We start from the raw sequence: 19,107 nt of genomic DNA, 5'->3' as shown, positions 1-19,107 counted from the left end.
AGGTATAAAACAAAATAGTCATAAAATGCAAATCAATCGAAATAAAACCCGCTTTATGGATATAGTTCTTTTAATCAAAGTTCGCAGAGATTATGACGCATAAAATTATGATGGTTCATAAAGTCTGAGACGTTAGCGATAAATACGATTTGTGGATATTTTTTTCTTCACGTAGCTCCGTTTTTATGATGTGGATGTGGACAGTGGACTGTGAGAAAGTGTGTACTTTGCGAAACAAACGGACTGGAAGACTGTAACGGGTCGTTAAGGCCAGGATTGCTTTCAAGTCTACAACATTCGAATACGATAATATTGAATGTCTTTTCAGTATTTTGAGTTGGGCGGGCTCTCTGAAAACTTTACTTTATGACAAATAATGCCATATTATGCTTTTAGGGGCTTAATTGCGTTTGTAAAATAAATTTTAACAAAATTTATTTTCTATTTTTTAGTTGGATTTTCTATAAAAGCGTTAGTTTTTTTAAACTATTATTTATTTTTAATTTTTTAGTTGAATTTCAATTTTTTTAATCTTTTTTGAATATTGAATTGCCATCGGTCTTTAATAAGTATACCAAATTTCGAGTTAATCCGACGTTTTGAAGAGGGTCAAAATTATGTTCAAAGATTCCGTTACAAACATACATACATAGATCTGAAGTTAATAAAACCGTATTAATCATAAATATCATCAGGAACTCACACTGTTTTGATTACATCATAAAAACGATTGACTGGAGAATGAAATTAACTAAAATGAAATTTTGAAATGTATTCATGTTGTATTTATTTATTGCCGACAGCTTTTGCGAGTCGAGACCAATTTTACAGCGTATTTATTATTTTGATTTTATTATTTTCGACTTTTCGGATAATTTACGGTATTCTACGTTGAACCGTAACTAGTATTCGATGAATGAAAGACTTTAAATCATTTCGTGTATTTCTTTCCTTGAAATAGTAAATACATATAATGTATTTATTTATTTAAATCAAAATACAGTTTAGCTTTGTAAAACTATACCAATTGAGTTGCTCTTATAAAGAGAAACAACATTTAAAGCTATTGCTTCACCATTATTTTTATATCTTTTTATATTTTAATATTGCAAAAATGCTCTTGATATGTCTAATGTTCTAATGTTTCAATAATCGAAATTCTATTTATGTCATCTATTGAAGAATGATATAAATAACATATTAACCTCTTTAAGGATTAATCGCATAGAGGTTACATACATATAAACATTTTCATTATTTTTTTACAACTAATGATAAAATAAAATGAATCGCGAAGAATAAATTGCATTGACATTTCAAAATAAACTTAATAATTCATTTGTTAATAAATTTTAAAACAAGATTTTTTTTATTAACAAAGATTTTATTTCAATTCGTTCCCGAAATATTCATGAAGTTGAGGTTAAAAATGATTTACAAAGAAGCACGTGAATCTGTAATTTATTTTTATTTCTGCTTTAATAAAATATACCCTTTGTAAAACGTAACAAAACCTTTTTAAAATTAATTAAATCGAAGTATGTTTATGTTTATCGTTAATTAATTAAAAACTGATTAATTTCAGTGTTATGTTTACAATGATTGAAACGTCTGTCCTTTACCGTTGAAACAATAGGAAATCGGACACCATTAACAAAACATTCTAACTATTAATTATAAAGGATGTTACTTAAATTGAAATAGCCAATAAATTTACTGTCTTCGTGTAATATTAATATTAATTTAGATTTCATTACCTATAAATAAATAGCCAAAGGTAAGACTGTTAGGTACTATTTTATTTTCTGTTTTTCAACCGACTTTTTTTCTTTATTTAAGGTATGGAAAGAAATTTTTTAGTGTTGCCAATAAAAAATCCAAATATAGTTTTAAAAAAAATATCTAAGTTATTTTCTACCTATGCTGATAGCCTGAAGAGGCTATTTCAGCTTCACCCTAACGTCTAGGTGAGCTCACGGGGCAAAAACCGGAAGTGTTGCTAACACTGGCCGTAGTAAGAGCTGTGCTTCGCAGAATCTACCACCGGATCGAAAACGCGACCCACTGAGAAGATCCGGTGAGAAACTCAGTGGGCTGTGTCTATGGGTTAGTTTACTCGCCGAACCCTACGTCGCGAGCGACGGGATCGACGAGAACGAATGACGAGACGAGGATGCAAGTGACTATCCTCAAATTTCACCCATTGGCGTAGGCTAATATTTATAGCACTAAATAAAATCTTATAACTCGACAATTTTATAGCAATCACATCGCGTTATATCGTTGTTTTTGACTGTTTTATCTAAATTAAAATTAGTTATTGATCGAGCCGTGATATCAGCGATACTGTCAATTTCACGACTCGCACCGATTATTTTTTTTTTTTTTTTTTATTGCCTTTGTAGGCAGACGGGCATACGGCCCACCTGATGGTGAGTGGTTACCGTCGCCCATGGACTTCAGCAATGCCAGGGGCAGAGCCAAGCCGCTGCCTACCGCTTAATACTCTCCACAAGCCTCGTTTGAAGAAGGACATGTCATAGCGCTCGGGAAAAACCGGACGTTCGAATTCAACCGAAATTAGCTAGGCCATTTCCCGAGCTAGTCTCGTCCGGTGCTGGAGTTGACATCCCGCAGCTGTCACTGACATATGACATTAGAAGCGTCCTTTGATTTTCGATTTGAAATATTACCAAAAATTTTTTTAGTTACTTTTAAAAACTCTGTGACATTAACTGGGTGATATTAACGTGGACAGCAATAGTGTAGATTGAGAATATGTGTCTCCAATTATTTTTATTTATGTTATATTTATGAGGTCAACATCAGGGGATACAGCTGTACGTCCCCGGCGAACGCTAGCTACTGTTATTACATTCCCTAACTAACCCGTATTAACTGTATCCTCACCGCAGTTATCTTTTCGTTCCCAAAATCTTCATCTCGTCTTTTCGCTCGTCTGCCTCCCAAGCCTAGTTATTCAGATACCATCATTCTCTGGGTTTCTATCGCTATTTGTGTGTTAGGTGTTTAAACGTAGAATTTTTTAATTATTTATTTAAGGTCGCTTCTTAACAGCAACGGTCATTAACGACCACTGTAACCTTATAATTAAATTAATCTATGGTAATCTGCAATTTTCAGGAATTTTAAAGTACATTTTACATTATTATTTAAACAGTCAAACAAACACATAGACAAGGCAGCGGTATGTCTTTCTGCATTAAACATTGGGCACTCAATTAATATTGTAAAGCACGTTTCTCTCTATGAACTCTTGCACTCACTTATCAGCTGGTGAAACAACTGGTGAGAGAGATATGATGATGAAAATAGTAAACAAATCCGTTCAAACTATTTTCACAGGTATTATTTCACTTTCGAACTTTCACCTCATCTAATGAATAACAGTTTGAACGGCCTTATATTTCATAAAAGAAAATATTTCCTTTATGCTGAAACTTATCTCATATAACGAAACAAGCTCAGCGGAAATGACAGTTTGCCCGCAGACCGCATTCTATCGTGCAGAAACAGGTCAGCTCCTAATCTGTGTTACGGTTAAGATTAGATATAATTCGAAATGACCATTTCAATTGCTGATTTTTACTTTTGGCAAAATTAGATTTGAAAGTGAGGGATACAGATTGAACGCTCAGTATTTCAGTGCACTTTTTATCGATGTGGGCTTACAGAATTTTAATAAGAACTACTTTGCAGTCTACGCATCATGGTTCAGCTAGAGTTGGTCGATAATGAAAGCCGCGTAACCCAACTTACTCCGGTTTTCGTCCAACCAATTATGCCGATGATGTGGCATGTAGTTCAGTCCGACAACCAATATTCTTTTGTTTTCCTCTCCGTTTTCCCATTACTTACGCTAGACACAAGGTTTATTAATTATCAATCGACTCGTAACATCAACCCTCCTTGAAAAGGATAGACTTAGACTCGGTAAGTATAGAGGTATGAATTGGAAGAAATAAGAAAAAGCGGTTATAATCCAATACATCAAAGACAGTATCAGCTACAGAGTTAACTTATTTAGTCGATACAATAGCTGGAGTCCATACATATCTACAACGTAAATGCCGCCACCCACCTCGAGACACGAGTTCTAAGGTTTCTTCTTTACAGTAGGTACAACGGCCGCCCCACCCTTTAAACCGGAACGCATTACTGCTTCATTGCAGAAATTGACCGGGACCACCTCGGGTAATACCAATTACCCACCCGTGCGGACTCATATGACATCTTACCACCGGTCCGGTCGGAATTGAAATAAAAGTTCTAAAAATTTATTAGTATTTAGTGAATACTGGAGTAGTGTGCTTAATTATTATTCGCGAAAATTGATCGGTATTTTGTGATCTGTAACTCTGGCTGGAAGGCTGGCTTGCTAATAACGCTAGATTTAGATTAAAATCATTGCATATTGTTTTACTCGCAGCATTAAATATATTTTAGTAATTATTTCGAGTAGGTAAATAAATTCTTCAAATTCTTAATTAATTTTCCTACCATTTATGAGGGATTAAAAAAATGTACAAAAATAACAGGCTGAGACATTGAATAATTCCAATGCCCTATTATAAGAGGGTGTACAATTAATATACCTTCCAATTAATATTCCTCTAGGGATCGCCCGACTTCTATTATACCATTTAATTGCTCAAAATATAAAAGAAAATGAAGCCTAAATAAAGGTTCGGTTGCTGAACTTAATAAAAACCTAGATAATAAAGTTAAACTTAGTTCACGTGCTTTTATATTTATAATAACTAAATGATTTAGTGAGATTGGTTTGTTGTTTCATTCAATAAAGGCAACACTTCATAAAAGTGTCATTATAGATACCAATACTTAGAAACAGTGTACAATGACAATATAGTAATGAAATATTTTACATTAGTAACTACCGAAATGGTATAATTTGAATTGTTAAAAATAAAAGAAGAACGAAAAAACATGCAAATGGTGGTAGATAATGTTGATGGAGGCGGCCGCTGTTGCTGCGTGGGCGCCAAAACCCGCGCGGCTCGCGGACGTGGATGCGGAGGTCGACTGGTTCCGGGGCACCATGGCAAACATTTGTGATGCCGCCATGCCCCGGGTCGGCCCCCGAGCACCACGTGGGGGTGCGTTCTGGTGGTCGCCCGAGATCGCAAGACTCCGCGAGGAGTGCGTGAGGGCGCGCCGCCGGAGCGCACGCCACCGCCGCCGCCGTCGTCGCGACGCTACGTTCGCGGAGACGGCGGCCCGGCTGCACGCTGACTGTCGTCAAAAGCAGACGGCGCTGCAGCTGGCCATCGGCGAGGCCAAGAAGCAGAGCATGAAGACTCTCCTGGAGTCGCTCGACGAAGATCCCTGGGGGCGCCCATACAAGATGGTTCGCAGGAAACTGCAGCCGTGGGCGCTCCCGGTGACCGAGCGGCTCCAGCCTCGGCAGCTGCGGGAAATAGTTTCCGCGCTTTTCCCGCCGGCAGAGGGGGGGGACTTTGAGCCCCCCCAGATGGACGCCACGTGGGGCACGCCTCCGCGTCGCCCCAGCGTTCCCGCTGCCGAGGAGCCCCCTCCCCCTATCACGGGGGCGGAGATCCATGCGGCCGTGTCCAGAATGAGAGCGAAGGACGCGGCCCCCGGCCCTGACGGTGTTCACGGCCGGGTCTGGAGCTTGGCCTTCGAGGCCCTAGGGGACCGGCTCGGGGGGCTTTTCGAAGCGTGCCTCGAGTCGGGACGGTTCCCGTCGAAATGGAAGACGGGCAGACTGGTCCTTCTGCGGAAGGACGGGCGCCCTGCGGACTCACCCGCGGGCTATCGCCCCATCGTGTTGCTGGACGAGGCGGGCAAGATGCTCGAGAGGATCGTCGCGGCCCGCATCGTCCGGCACCTGACCGAGACGGGTCCCGATCTTTCGGCGGAGCAATACGGCTTCAGAGAGGGCCGCTCAACTATCGACGCAATTCTGCGCGTGCGGGCCCTCTCCGATGAAGCCGTATCCCGGGGCGGGGTGGCGATGGCGTTATCCTTAGATGTAAGGAACGCCTTCAACACCCTGCCCTGGTCGGTGATCGCGGGGGCGCTGGAGTATCACGGCGTCCCCGCATACCTCCGCCGACTGATCGGCTCCTACCTCGAGGGCAGGTCGATCCAGTGCATCGGACACGGTGGGGCGATGTACCGCTTCCCCGTCGAGCGCGGTGTTCCGCAGGGGTCCGTCCTGGGCCCCCTGCTGTGGAACATCGGCTACGACTGGGTCCTGCGGGGCGTCATTCGGGGGCCCCTCCCCGGGCTCAGCGTAATTTGTTACGCTGACGACACGTTGGTCGTAGCTCCGGGGAGGGACTACCGGGAGTCTGCCCGTCTGGCGTGCGCAGGCGTGGCACACGTCGTCACCAGGATCCGACGGTTGGGGCTCGAGGTGGCGCTCGACAAAACCCAGGCCCTGTTATTTCACGGGCCGGGACGAGCGCCGCCTCTGGGTGCCCACCTCGTGATCGGAGGTGTCCGCGTCGGGGTCGGGGTGACCGGTCTTCGGTACCTCGGCCTCGAACTGGACGGTCGGTGGAGCTTCCGCGCTCACTTCGAAAAGTTGGGCCCTCGGCTGATGGCGACGGCCGGCTCTCTGAGCCGGCTTCTTCCAAACGTCGGGGGTCCCGATCAGGTGGCGCGCCGCCTCTACATGGGGGTGGTGCGGTCGATGGCACTATACGGCGCTCCCGTATGGTGCCACGCCCTGACCCGCGAGAACGTCGCGTCGCTGCGACGTCCGCAGCGCGCGATCGCGGTCAGGGCGATCCGAGGATACCGCACCGTCTCCTTCGAGGCGGCGTGCTTGCTCGCCGGGGCGCCACCCTGGGACCTGGAGGCGGAGGCGCTCGCTGCCGATTACCGGTGGCGTAGCGACCTTCGCTCTAGGGGGGAAGGGCGCCCCGGCGAAGGTGTAGTTCGAGCGCGGAGGCTCCACTCTCGGCGGTCCGTGCTGGAGGCGTGGTCTCGCCGCTTGGCGGACCCGTCGGCCGGCCTCCGAACCGTCGAGGCGGTCCGCCCGGTTCTCGCGGACTGGGTGGGCCGCGACCGCGGATGCCTCACCTTCCGGCTAACGCAGATGCTTACCGGCCATGGTTGTTTCGGCCGGTACTTGCACAAGATAGCCGGAAGGGAACCGACGGCGCAGTGCCACCACTGCGCGGACCGCGACGAGGAAGACACAGCGGAACACACGCTGGCGCGTTGCTCTGGATTCGACGAGCAACGCGCCGCCCTCGTCGCGGTCATTGGAGAGGACCTCTCGCTGCCGCGCGTCGTGGCTACGATGCTCGGCAGCGACGCGTCCTGGAAGGCGATGCTCGACTTCTGCGAGTCCACCATATCGCAGAAGGAGGCGGCGGAGCGAGAGAGGGAGAGCTCTTCCCTTTCCGCACCGATCCGTCGCCGTCGAGCCGGGGGCCGGAGGCGGGAATACGCCCGTACGTCCCGGCCCCTGTAGGTGGCGGCCTCCCCCCGGTGAAGGTCAAGGGGCGACCTGAGGGGGTGAGGCCGCGCGGCGCGCTACCAGCACTCTAGCGCGCTGCCGTGGAGTGAATAGAGCGACCGGTCGACGGTGTATCGCGTCCCGACCCGGCAGGCTGGTTCTGGTCCAGCGGGGTATTCCGGGACACCAGCGGCACCGTCTGGGCGGCCCGACGGGCTGCCGTACCGAGACGGCCGACGTTTCAGAGCCTTCGATTCGCCTCGAAGGCTCCGTCGGCTGGGCGTCCTTGGGGTGAGCCGCGCCGTCTGGTTGTAGTGTTGACCGCGGTAACCCCCCTACCTCATCCGGGTTCTGACCTCGGAGGGGATCGGACGTCGGGTGTAAGAGTGCAGGGGAGTCGTTTAGTGGGTGGGTCCTAAAATCCTTGGGCCCGCGGTCTGCTCACAACACCATGCAGATCGTTGAGTCTCACATACCCCGCGCGCCCCTTTTGCGCGGGGACCTCGTAGGAGGTTCGGCCCTCTACCCGAAAAAAAAAAAAAAAAAAAAAAAAAATGGTAGATAATGTTAAAATATATGTACATAAGTATAGGGTGCATCAATATTTACAATGGACAGAGTCAAACTTCTGCCTATCTTAAAGTAAGTTTACACATTTCCAGAACGATATGACAAGTCAACCTTCTGGTGCAAAAACAACAAACAAATTTGTTCCAATTGGCTTAATGGATTTTTAGGCAAATTTAGTAAATATGTACTTAGTAAATAAACGCTTTCATTAAGCGAAAATCTGCAAGTATTTACATGAAAGGGACTCTTCTCGCCAAAACGCTATTCAAATTCAAAATCATTTATTTCAACTTAGATGTCAGTATGACACACTTGTTGAATGTCAAAATACAAATAACAATGTTAACTCTACCACCGGTTCCAAAAAAAGCCACAGTCCTGAGAAGAACCGGCGAAACAAACTCAGCGGGCTTTTTTTTTTGTTTTTTCTCAAATATTTTCTTTTTTTTAAATAAATAAAAATAAAATTTTATTTTTAATTTTAAAAAATTAAAATTTACAATAAAAGAAAAAACAAATTACAATTAAAAAAATTATAATAATAATGAAAAATGAAAAGGCCAGGAGCGAGCGCCTCATTCCCATATTCAATAATAACCTTCAATAAAACCTTAAACAACAGTTGCTCCGTTTAATGAAATTGTTTCCAAACACAATCGCTCAGTACCAGGTGTCTAACGTAAACCCATTCAGAGTAGTTACTATCATTATTTTAATCGAAACTTCCTTCGAACTAGTTCAATGGTTGCGAGATTCTTAATAGCTCAGAATAGTAACCGGAATAGTTTTAGAACAATGGATTGTAATTAAAATGTAAATGGTAAAGGGGTTGTAAAGCTATAGCTACCTTCAAGAAATTTTGTAATAGAAATCAAACTCGCAAATTACTGGTGGTAGGACCTCTTGTGAGTCCGCACGGGTAGGTACCACCACCCCGCCTATTTCTGCCGTGAAGCAGTAATGCGTTTCGGTTTGAAGGGTGGGGCAGCCGTTGTAACTAAATTGCATACATTTGCATTAAAAAAAAACGTGTGGCACTCGGGAACTGCCGCGGTAAAGCTATTGCATAGCATTTTTTATCAACTTATGCAATTATAATTAGACAATGATAATTTAATATTAAAACAATAATAAAACAAGACCACGCTATATTAAACATTAATAAAAGCAAAACCTTAACTGTCCCCTTCACACTCATAAGCTAGACCGCGCGAGAGAGAGATGGGCAGACTTTCATGATTCGCATGCAGTGTGACGTCACGCCACGCGATTATTCACAAACACTACACATTCGTCGTGGATGGACTAAAGGATAAGACGTCCGGTGTATTCGTATGTAGCGATCCACCGGTGTTCGAACCCCGCAGGCGGGTACTAATTTTTCTAATGAAATACGTACTCAATAAATGTTAACGATTGACTTCCACGGTGAAGGAATAACATCGTGTAATAAAAATGAAACTCGCAAAATTATAATTTGCGTAATCACTGGTGGTAGGACCTCTTGGAAGTCCGCACGGGTAGGTACCACCACCCCGCCTATTTTCGCCGTGAAGCAGTAATGCGTTTCGGTTCGAAGGGTGGGGTAGCCGTTGTAACTATACTGAGACCGTAGAACTTATATCTCGAGGTGGGTGGCGCATTTACGTTGTAAATGTCTATGGGCTCCAGTAACCACTTAACACCAGGTGGGCTGTGAGGTCCAGGGACGTCTTAAACTAGGATGGGGCCCTTGGGCACACAAGAATTTGAGGCCCTTTTGGAAAGTAAAAACAGCGAATTAAAATAACATTTTTTTACTGAGTTTGAGACTATTCATTATAGGTAATCAAATACAGTATGATATAATATGTCATTAATGATATTAGAATGCTGCTGGTTTTTTGGTTACGATTTCGATAACGGTTTCTTTCAGGATTTCTGTTGAGCAAAATCTTCTATTATAGGCATAGTATATGCCTTCTGATTACTGATTTTTGAAAAAAGTGTAATGTGCCCGACGAAAATGTTTTGAGAATAAACATGTGAGAGAAATTGTCTGTCTTTCGGGGCCCCCTGAGAATGGGGACCCTGGGCACGGGCCCCGTGTGCCCTTATGGTAAACGGAATTTCATGATTACAGTAAGCCGCGCTCAAGGCCCGCGATAAAAGCTATGCAATAGCTTAAAAAAATATATATTACAATTTATATAATTACTGCAGGTATAACGTATAGTGAACTCGAGTGGGTAGATGGCTATAGTTATGTATGTATTTCTACCGTGAGGCAGCATGCGTTCCAGTCTGAAAGGTGCCACAGTCGTCATAGTGTTTAATTGAGTCTAGAACTGCATGTCTATAGGCGTGTGGCAGTATTCACGCAGATATATCTATGGGCTCTTATAATCACTCAAACTGCGACCGTGAGATCATTAAGCCATCGATGGATTTTTAAAAAAGGACAGAGTACATGTGATAGTCATAATAATTTTGAAATTTAATTGTTGCAATAAGAAAACAAATTTGTAAAAAAAAAGAGACAGGTTACCTACAAACAGAACGTATATCCGAAGGATGGTACACATTGTTTCCATTTAATGAAATGTGCACACCTGCTTCAAATCCGTCTGCTAACCACGAACCTTGTTCGAATCTGGTCCCTCATAAATTATGTAAGACGAGGGTAAACAGTTTGTTTGATATCATAAACATCCACAAGAAACAACGACAGAAGACAAACGTAAGTAACTAATGCCTACTGACAAAATCTTAACTTTTATTACATCGTCTCAAACTTTTTCGTCTGTGTGTTGCATGTTGCGTGACGGTCGGCCGCGGAGTAGGGATAAAGGGAAAGGCGCTCGTCAGAGCAGCCAAGGCCAATATGGTGGCTCTCAGCAGCTGACCGTGTAGTATATAGACTATTACTCATTGTGCCAGTGCTCCACGCTATTTTGTTTGTTTTTTTAATATGTGTATATAATCTAAATATTTGTTAAGTATTATGTATGTCGTACTCTAAGACACAGAGTTCAATAAAAATATTAGTCGGAGATTTACTACTTCTATCATTTCCCATTATCATTCCATTTTGGCAAGTGTAAAATCGATGCGTCCAATGAACACTACGCTAACTCCAAATTCGTAGATTTACAGGAGGAGCGTTTAAACGAAAAAATTTGATAAAATCTTTATTATTGCAGATATATTTATGGTTTTTTGTGCAACTAGCTGATTTACTGTTGTATCGAACCCCATCAGTAATGATTAATTGTAATACTTTTAAGATAGTGAAGCGACTTGCGTGAAAAACGAAAATTTCAAAATGTTGAGTTAGAGTGGTGTTCATTGGAGGCATCGAAATTAAGATTGATTAAGCAATTTTTATACCCTTAATGGAATATTATTCCAAAATTTTTTAGTTAAATGTCTAAAATGTGAAAAAAAGTTTCACTTTTATCGTGGTTTCGTGGTTCGCAGAGTACTGGAGTTCTTTCGACATATCGCTTGAAAAAAGCGACAGGTGATAGGCAAGATAGAGGGCAAACGTTCCAGCGGACACAATCCCGCGAGATGATCGGATCAAATTCGATCTTCTCTGAACATCAAGTTCCACGATGCCAAGGATCGCAGCAGTTGGAGGGAAATCGTAAATGAGAGAATGATGCAGTGGGGGAGTCGTGAACCTCGGCAATGAGGAAAGCGATGCGAGGAAAAGGGAGAGTAGAAAAGGTAGAGAAACAAACAGAGTGGTTTAAAATTTTATTCAAAATACTTTTTTTTTTAAAAAAAAATAGCGTTGCTGAGTAAGAAAAATTGCGCAATAAATTTTAGAATTTGAATAAATTACCGAACACTAATTTTTATGGTGAATCACAAACAATTAAACACAGATTTACATTGTATACACTGGAGCTAATGTCCTTTGCATTTTTATTCAGAATAGGAAAATATTATACGCCAATCTCAAACGGATAAAGAAAATAAATAGATAAGCAAAATGTAAAAATCGGTGATTTAAAATCACCTAGGGTTGATATAAATGGTTGATTAATGGTAGGTAGCAGGTTGGCTCTGTCTCTGACATTGCTGATGTCTATGGGCAACGGTAACCACTCACCATTAGGAGGGCCGTGCACTCGTCTGTCTACAAGGGCAATAAAAATAAATAAAACATGAACATGACAAACTGCCCGGTTATTTTTGGGTAAAATCGAAAATTTCTGCTTCCCATTTTACTCGTTGGAGGCGTCGAACATAATGGAATTCAAATCAATCAAACGTGCCTGACGTCAGATGATAACAGCATTTGTCTTCTTTTCATTATAATGAAATCCAATCAAAAATTCGCTTCCTATTATATGTTTCCCTCGAACTCGGAACTAGTAATTTTGGTTTATGTAACGATTATTTTTCATAATGGTTTGATTTTTTTGTATAGATATATGACTTTTTTAAATTGACTGATTAAAATTGTAAATGCACATCACTAACATCTATAGTTTTAGCGGTCCTTTGTCTGATAATTAGATGTTTGGAGTGCCCGTATAAAATTTTTGCAATTTTTTTTCTAGTTTATTTACGTCGAAAAAATTAAATTGACTACCTATGTCTACTAAAGCTACCCTACCCAGCATTCCACCATACCGTCTTAAGATAAATTTATTTTTAATGAATGAAGGCTTACTGTTTAAATTAATTAATTAAAACTAGACGTTAACTGGTTTTTTTTTTATAATTTGTGTTTTTTAGTTGGCTTAACAACGCCATCTCCTGAAATAGCTTTAGTGTTATTGTGTCTTTAAATCAGTTAGTTGCTCTTTGCCAATAGATGTTAAAGTTGATTATCGATAAAGTTGATTATTGAAAACACGAATAAAACAACATTTTGGGAAACAACAACATTGAGGGAAAATGCAATGACACAGATTACACTGATAAGATAGACTATACAAACTCAACAGGTTCTACATTCCTTCATTCTACATTTTTTCATTGATTCTGAATCTTTCGTACATGATTCAGAATCTGTTAGTAGTCACTCATCTATTGTTCGATTCAAATACCTAAACCGAAGGTCTGAGTTTCAATCTCGAGTACAAACGTATGCTATGTTGTTCCTCAGCCCGGGCTCGGTCACGAGCGAGGATCGCGAGTGGGACAGTGGAGCACTAAGTCCCACATATACCGTTATAAGTTTGTAAAGTTGAAAAGAACCCATTAGCAAATTGCCAGACGCAGCATTCCCTGGTATCTGACGATTTTCTTGTTTTATTTTGAATTTGTACTCCGACAGGCATCGATATGAAAAAAAAAAAAAAAAAAAATGTTGGGAATTGAGTTTGCATTTGTAGTTAATTGTATATTTAAGCCCTGAATCGACTCAATAAGGATTGAACAAAACCTGAACAGGTGGCAGGGTGTATTGAAGTCAGAACGTGTATGTGCCATCATTCTCAGCTAATTTCAGTAATTTCAATTATACAATTTATGTCTCAGGTTTGTTATATTCTCGTTTGTCGCGCCTAAAACATTGTGGATATCGTTTTTACAGCCCCATAGTAAAAATATATAAGCTTTTAATCGATTAACCACCCCTAGATGACGAATCGACTGTCCTCAAAGAATTAAGTGAGGGTAATATTTTGCTCATGGCAGTTAATCTCTCGAAACGTGCGTCTAAGTAATTAAAAAAGTTTTTAATTAGTTTCATACCTCCGAGGTAAATTACAAGACTAAGGCAAGTTTTAGGTAGAATGAAGGCCGCATTCGTCTCCACGTAGATATAGTAATAGATTTAATCTGTAGTCCGGCGTGCTATGAACTCATGTAATATTTACTTTGAGTAACCATTATGTACTCTTTATTACGCGATATGCCATTACTTTGGTATATCGCATCCTTATTGATATTATCTAATTAGTATTTATTTATATCCTAAAGCGGATTTTTTTATCAGTATTTATCCTGAAATAAATATATATTTTGCGTACTTATTTACTCGTATATTAAACCAGTGATGTTTTTATAACACATCTTTTTCTTTTAATTTGCACCTAATATGGTCTTTTCTGCATCACCCGTTGTTGCTAGTACTTACAATATTCGTTAGGCATTAAGTCTGCCGATACGGAAAAAAAACTTTTTAACATTGAAACACAACCTTACTATACAACTTAATACCTAAGGTTAGGCTAACTCGGTGAACACAAGTAATTTCCATTCTTGGTAAACTCGGACTAAGCAATACAGAAACAAATAAAACTTATCTACTGTACTGTATTCAGATTTCATGATCTAAAGCGCTCATTTTTTTTCTGTTTACCTGTTCAAAGAAACCAATATATTCCGTAAGGTGAAATTGGCTTTTGTCAGATGCGTAATCTCTGGGATGTCGTATTATCTTTTGACGATATACATACATATTTCTTACGATGAATCTCTCTCGTGAGAATAATATATAAAGTGATTTTGAGTATGAAGAAGAAAATATTTATCGGTTAGAAAGCATAACTGTTTTTTTAAAATATAAATGAGCAGACAGCAGCACGGGCCCTTTTTTAACTTATATGGACGGCCGTATAAATTAAAAACGGTCGTCACCCACTTTGAGTCATGAGGTCGTAGTCTCAATTTTAGTTATTATAAAACGACAAAAAGTTCAAACCGAAACGCATGGATGCTTCGTAACAAAAACAACCGGTATAACTGTAACTAAGAATCAATAAATCCGTTGTTAGATTTTACTACTACCTAAATTTAGGTTAACTCATCCTATCCATTTGTATCTGCCTGGAAAAAATGGATTAACGGCGGCATGACGATGCTTATCAGTTACTACATACATCGATCAGTTTATACTCTTCAATGCGAAACACTTTAATACGCAAATCCCTGTACCAAAATATTACTCTTCTTCAGTTTCAAATACTTCATATCGAGAGATGAAATGCTGTTTGGAATAAGCGACATTTGGCTTAATACGGGACATTTATCTTTGTAAGTAAAGAACCGTTTTACTTATAGTATCACCAATTCGATGTTTTCAACTGAACTTGAATTATGTTTACCACATTCAAATTCCTGAAGAAACGAGGCTTGTGGAGAGTATTAAACGGTAGGCAGCGGCTTGGCTCTGCCCCTGGCATTGCTGAAGTCCATGGGCGACGGTAACCACTCACCATCAGGTGGGCCGTATGCTCGTCTGCCTACAAGGGCAATAAAAAAAAAAATCTAAATTTAAACTTTAATTAGCTCTCTTGTAATGTTGCAAAAATTTCGCTTAAATCAAAGGGCTTTTTAGCCGTCGATTATACAAAGATACGTGTTGTTATGGTGTTAACGTTAAATAAGCATTGCACTAAACTATTTAAGTTTAAATGGGAATTGGCCTTACAGTAGAATAGGTTAACCATACCATCCAGTAGATAAAACGTACGTCTATTTAAAGCAACGATTCGTATGTAGTAAATTTTAAAGTACAAAATGCTTCAACAAAATAGTTCAGCAAATTTGGAGTGAAGCTTAAACGAACTATTAATTGCTTGTTTTCTCCTGCAATGTTGCTGGAACCATTCAGAGTTACCCGGCGAGGTTGAAGTATTTCCACATGAGCTCTCTTTCGGAGCGGCGACGCACTCTCGATCTATTGTTCCTGCATAAATTTCTTAACGAAGAATACGATGCCCCTGATCTCTTATCTCTTCTGAACTTTAACGTGCTGCTGACGTCGACAAGGGCTTCGAAGTTGATGGTATTCAGGGTTCCCAGATACTACACCAACCTTGGTAAGAACGCGCCTCTCAACAGACTAATTGTGGAATTAAATAATTTGCATAACAAGTATTCTCTGGACGTTTTTGCTGGCACTGTTGACAGTTTTAGACGAGAAGTCTACAACAGCCTTGCTCAATGAGTTTTTTTCAATTAAGTAATAGCGTATTTGAGAGTCTTCATGTAATGTTATATATAGTTTTTTTTTTGTTTTTTTTTTTTTATATAATGAACCGCTTTTTTTTAATGCATGCAGTCGATACCTGTAATGTTCTGTGCTGATGTATAACATGTTAGTACCCAATAAATAAAAATAAAAAAATAAAAAAATGAACAATTATACTGAAGGTAAGGTGTTTTATGAGCCCGCACGGGTTGATACCACCACCCAGCCTATTTCTGCCGTGCAGTACTAACGCGTTTCGTTTGAAGAGTTTTACTGTCGATGAACAGATAATTTCCCGAATAGTAACTGCTCCTATTACTCTAATAGAAGTCTTTAGTAAATTTCTAACGATATTGGCACGCTTAAACCAATTTACAAGGACTAAAAACTATTATATGCACCACAAAAGCTATCTAAGTACATGTTGTTTATTGAACACATATTCCATTCGCTTCCGTTAATCAGAATCGTCCCAGTAACTCCATTAGTAGTGATAGTTCGGCTCAACTTTGACCTCAATCAATCGGTCCTAGTTCAGCTACCCTATCTTATATTACCCCTAAAACTTCCTAACTATCGAAACCTGCACAGATATAAACCGTTTAGTTAATAATTGCAATTATTTAGAAGAGACAATTCAATTATTATTTTTATTGCTTAGATGAGTGGACGATCTCACAGCCCACTTGGTGTTAAGTGGTTACTGGAGCCCATGGACATCTACAACGTAAATGCGCCACCTACCTTGAGATATAAGTTCTAAGATCTCAATATAGTTACAACGGCTGCTCCACCCTTCAAACCGAAACGCATTACTGCTTCACGGCAGAAATAGGCGGGGCGGTGGTACCTACCCGTGCGGACTCACAAAAGGTCCTACCACCAGTACAAACTGTAATTATTTCCAACATAAATAACTGTAATATATATATTTGTTTATTTTAAATAACTGTTATTATTTCCAACATAATGAGTTGAAGTTTGATTACTATAATAGTTTTTTAATTGTTGAGTCGGCTGAACGAGCTTATAGACATCAACAAGCACAGCCACAGATCTTCAAACATACATCAGTTTTAAGTCTCCGGAAGGCAGTAACTGCTTTGCGACATAAATGGGCAGGATGGTGGTACGTACCTACGCGTGCCGACCCAAAGGACTTTATTTTATTTTTATTACTCTTGTAGGCTGACGAGCATACGGCCCACCTGATGGTGAGTGGTTACCGTCGCCCATGGACTTCAGCAATGCAAGGGGCAGAGCCAAACCGCTGCCTACCGCAAGGACTCCCTACTCACCAGCAAATGTCATCTATCTATTGCTTTTAATGTAGTATTATTGATCGAAGCTTTTAATTGTATATTTTAAGTTGTTTTAAAACTTCACTTATTTGACGCGTTGTTTCCTTTAAAAAGATTCATTCGATTGCTATACATTTAAAAAAAAATGAAGTCAACTGAAGTTGATAAAATAATTGAATATAACAATATGTTATTTTATCTCCTGATTGGCCTGACCGGCTATGTGCTCTAGAATTCGATAACGGAAAGCGCAAAAGCTTACTTACACTTATACTTAGCTCATATTGCTATAGAACGCGTGTTTGCTTCGTGATAAAAATAAGCAAGATCGTAATACCTATTCCGTCTTGAAAAGTGCTCTTATATGAGTACTTAGGGTACGGTGAAAGAGGTAAGTTCGTCAATTTAAAGATACTTACCAGCGACAAGTCAAACAAATTTCATTTGAGAAAAAATTAGCGGAAGCGTTACACCAAGCTATCAGTTAGAAATCACAGTAATTCTACGGTAAATACACCATAACAATCCGATAAAATTAAGTCGGATTACACACAAAAATACTTATCTTCTACAAAACAATACTTACTTAAACGATCGAATGTTTTCAAACTGAATTAAAAATTCAATCCAGAAGTTTCCTTCGAGGTCTGTTCATTTCCAAACTTTGTTAAGAACTTGCCGTACAACAACTTACCGTACTCTCCAAATATTCGTATTTATTTAAATATTTTTTCATTCGGTTGATCTAACTGTGAATTTTAATAGATATTTGATTTGGGAACAAGTCGACTAAAAAATTTTATCATCAGCGCTCCGGAAATGCAAAATACTACCGGTATTTTCCCGATTGGCCTTTAGATTTTAAGGGAAACACTGTTGCGGTTAGTGATAAAAAATAGCCGAAACGAGGACTGGAACTTACATCCAGGGAAATTATATTGACCAATTTATTTGGTGCTAATTAATGCCACTTTTAAGGGTCTTGTTTCAAAATCAATAGGGCGCAGCCATTTATTTCCCAATCCACATCTACATGATTCTGATCCAGTGAGAAAGCACGTGGTACAATTTAGAAGAGATATGGTATCGTCTAGAAAGACTCTGGACAACCCACCGACAGAGAGGGCTGATGGCTTGTGTGCGCTAACACTACCCACCATTACTGGTCTTTCTTAATTCGGTTTCGGTACAGGGATTGGACGTTCAGATGGAAAAGCTACTCTGGAGGAATGTTTGGTTCAACTCTAACGTATAACTCCACAGCTTTGACACTTTTTAATCTTCATGTTCATCAAGACCTTCAACGCGGCTACCCAAAAATTTGCGATGCAACTTCACTACCTAAGGCATAGTACACAATAGCCAACAAGCAGATAATGGAAGACCAACTTTTTATGACATTTGCAGCTTACGTACCACTAATATTCCCTATCCTTCTATTCAAGTTTTTTTTAATGCCATTGTAGGCAGACGAGCATACGGCCCACCTGATGGTAAGTGGTCACCGTTGCTCATGAACGTCGGCAATGTCAGGGGCAGAGCCAAGCCGCTGCCTACCGTTAAGTACTCTCCGCAAGCCTCGTTTGAAGAAGGATATGTTTAGCGCTCGGAAACACCGTGGAGGGGAGTTCATTCCAAAGCCGGATGGTACGTGGCAAGTTTGAAATTCCATTTCAATTAATTCGAATATCGATAAATTGAAAGGGGAGTTTATTTACCCTTTACGCTAAATTCATTTATATTTATGAACCGAAAAACTAGAAACTGGAAAAAGTAAAGCTATTAACAGAATTAATTACCCATTTAAAGCTGATTGCTAATTCTACTCTGACGTTGCAGTTTAT

This window comes from Bombyx mori, chromosome 22 (assembly GCF_030269925.1).
Source record: "Bombyx mori chromosome 22, ASM3026992v2".
Taxonomy (NCBI): Eukaryota; Metazoa; Arthropoda; class Insecta; order Lepidoptera; family Bombycidae; genus Bombyx; species Bombyx mori.
Note: the sequence above shows the minus strand (reverse complement) of the source record.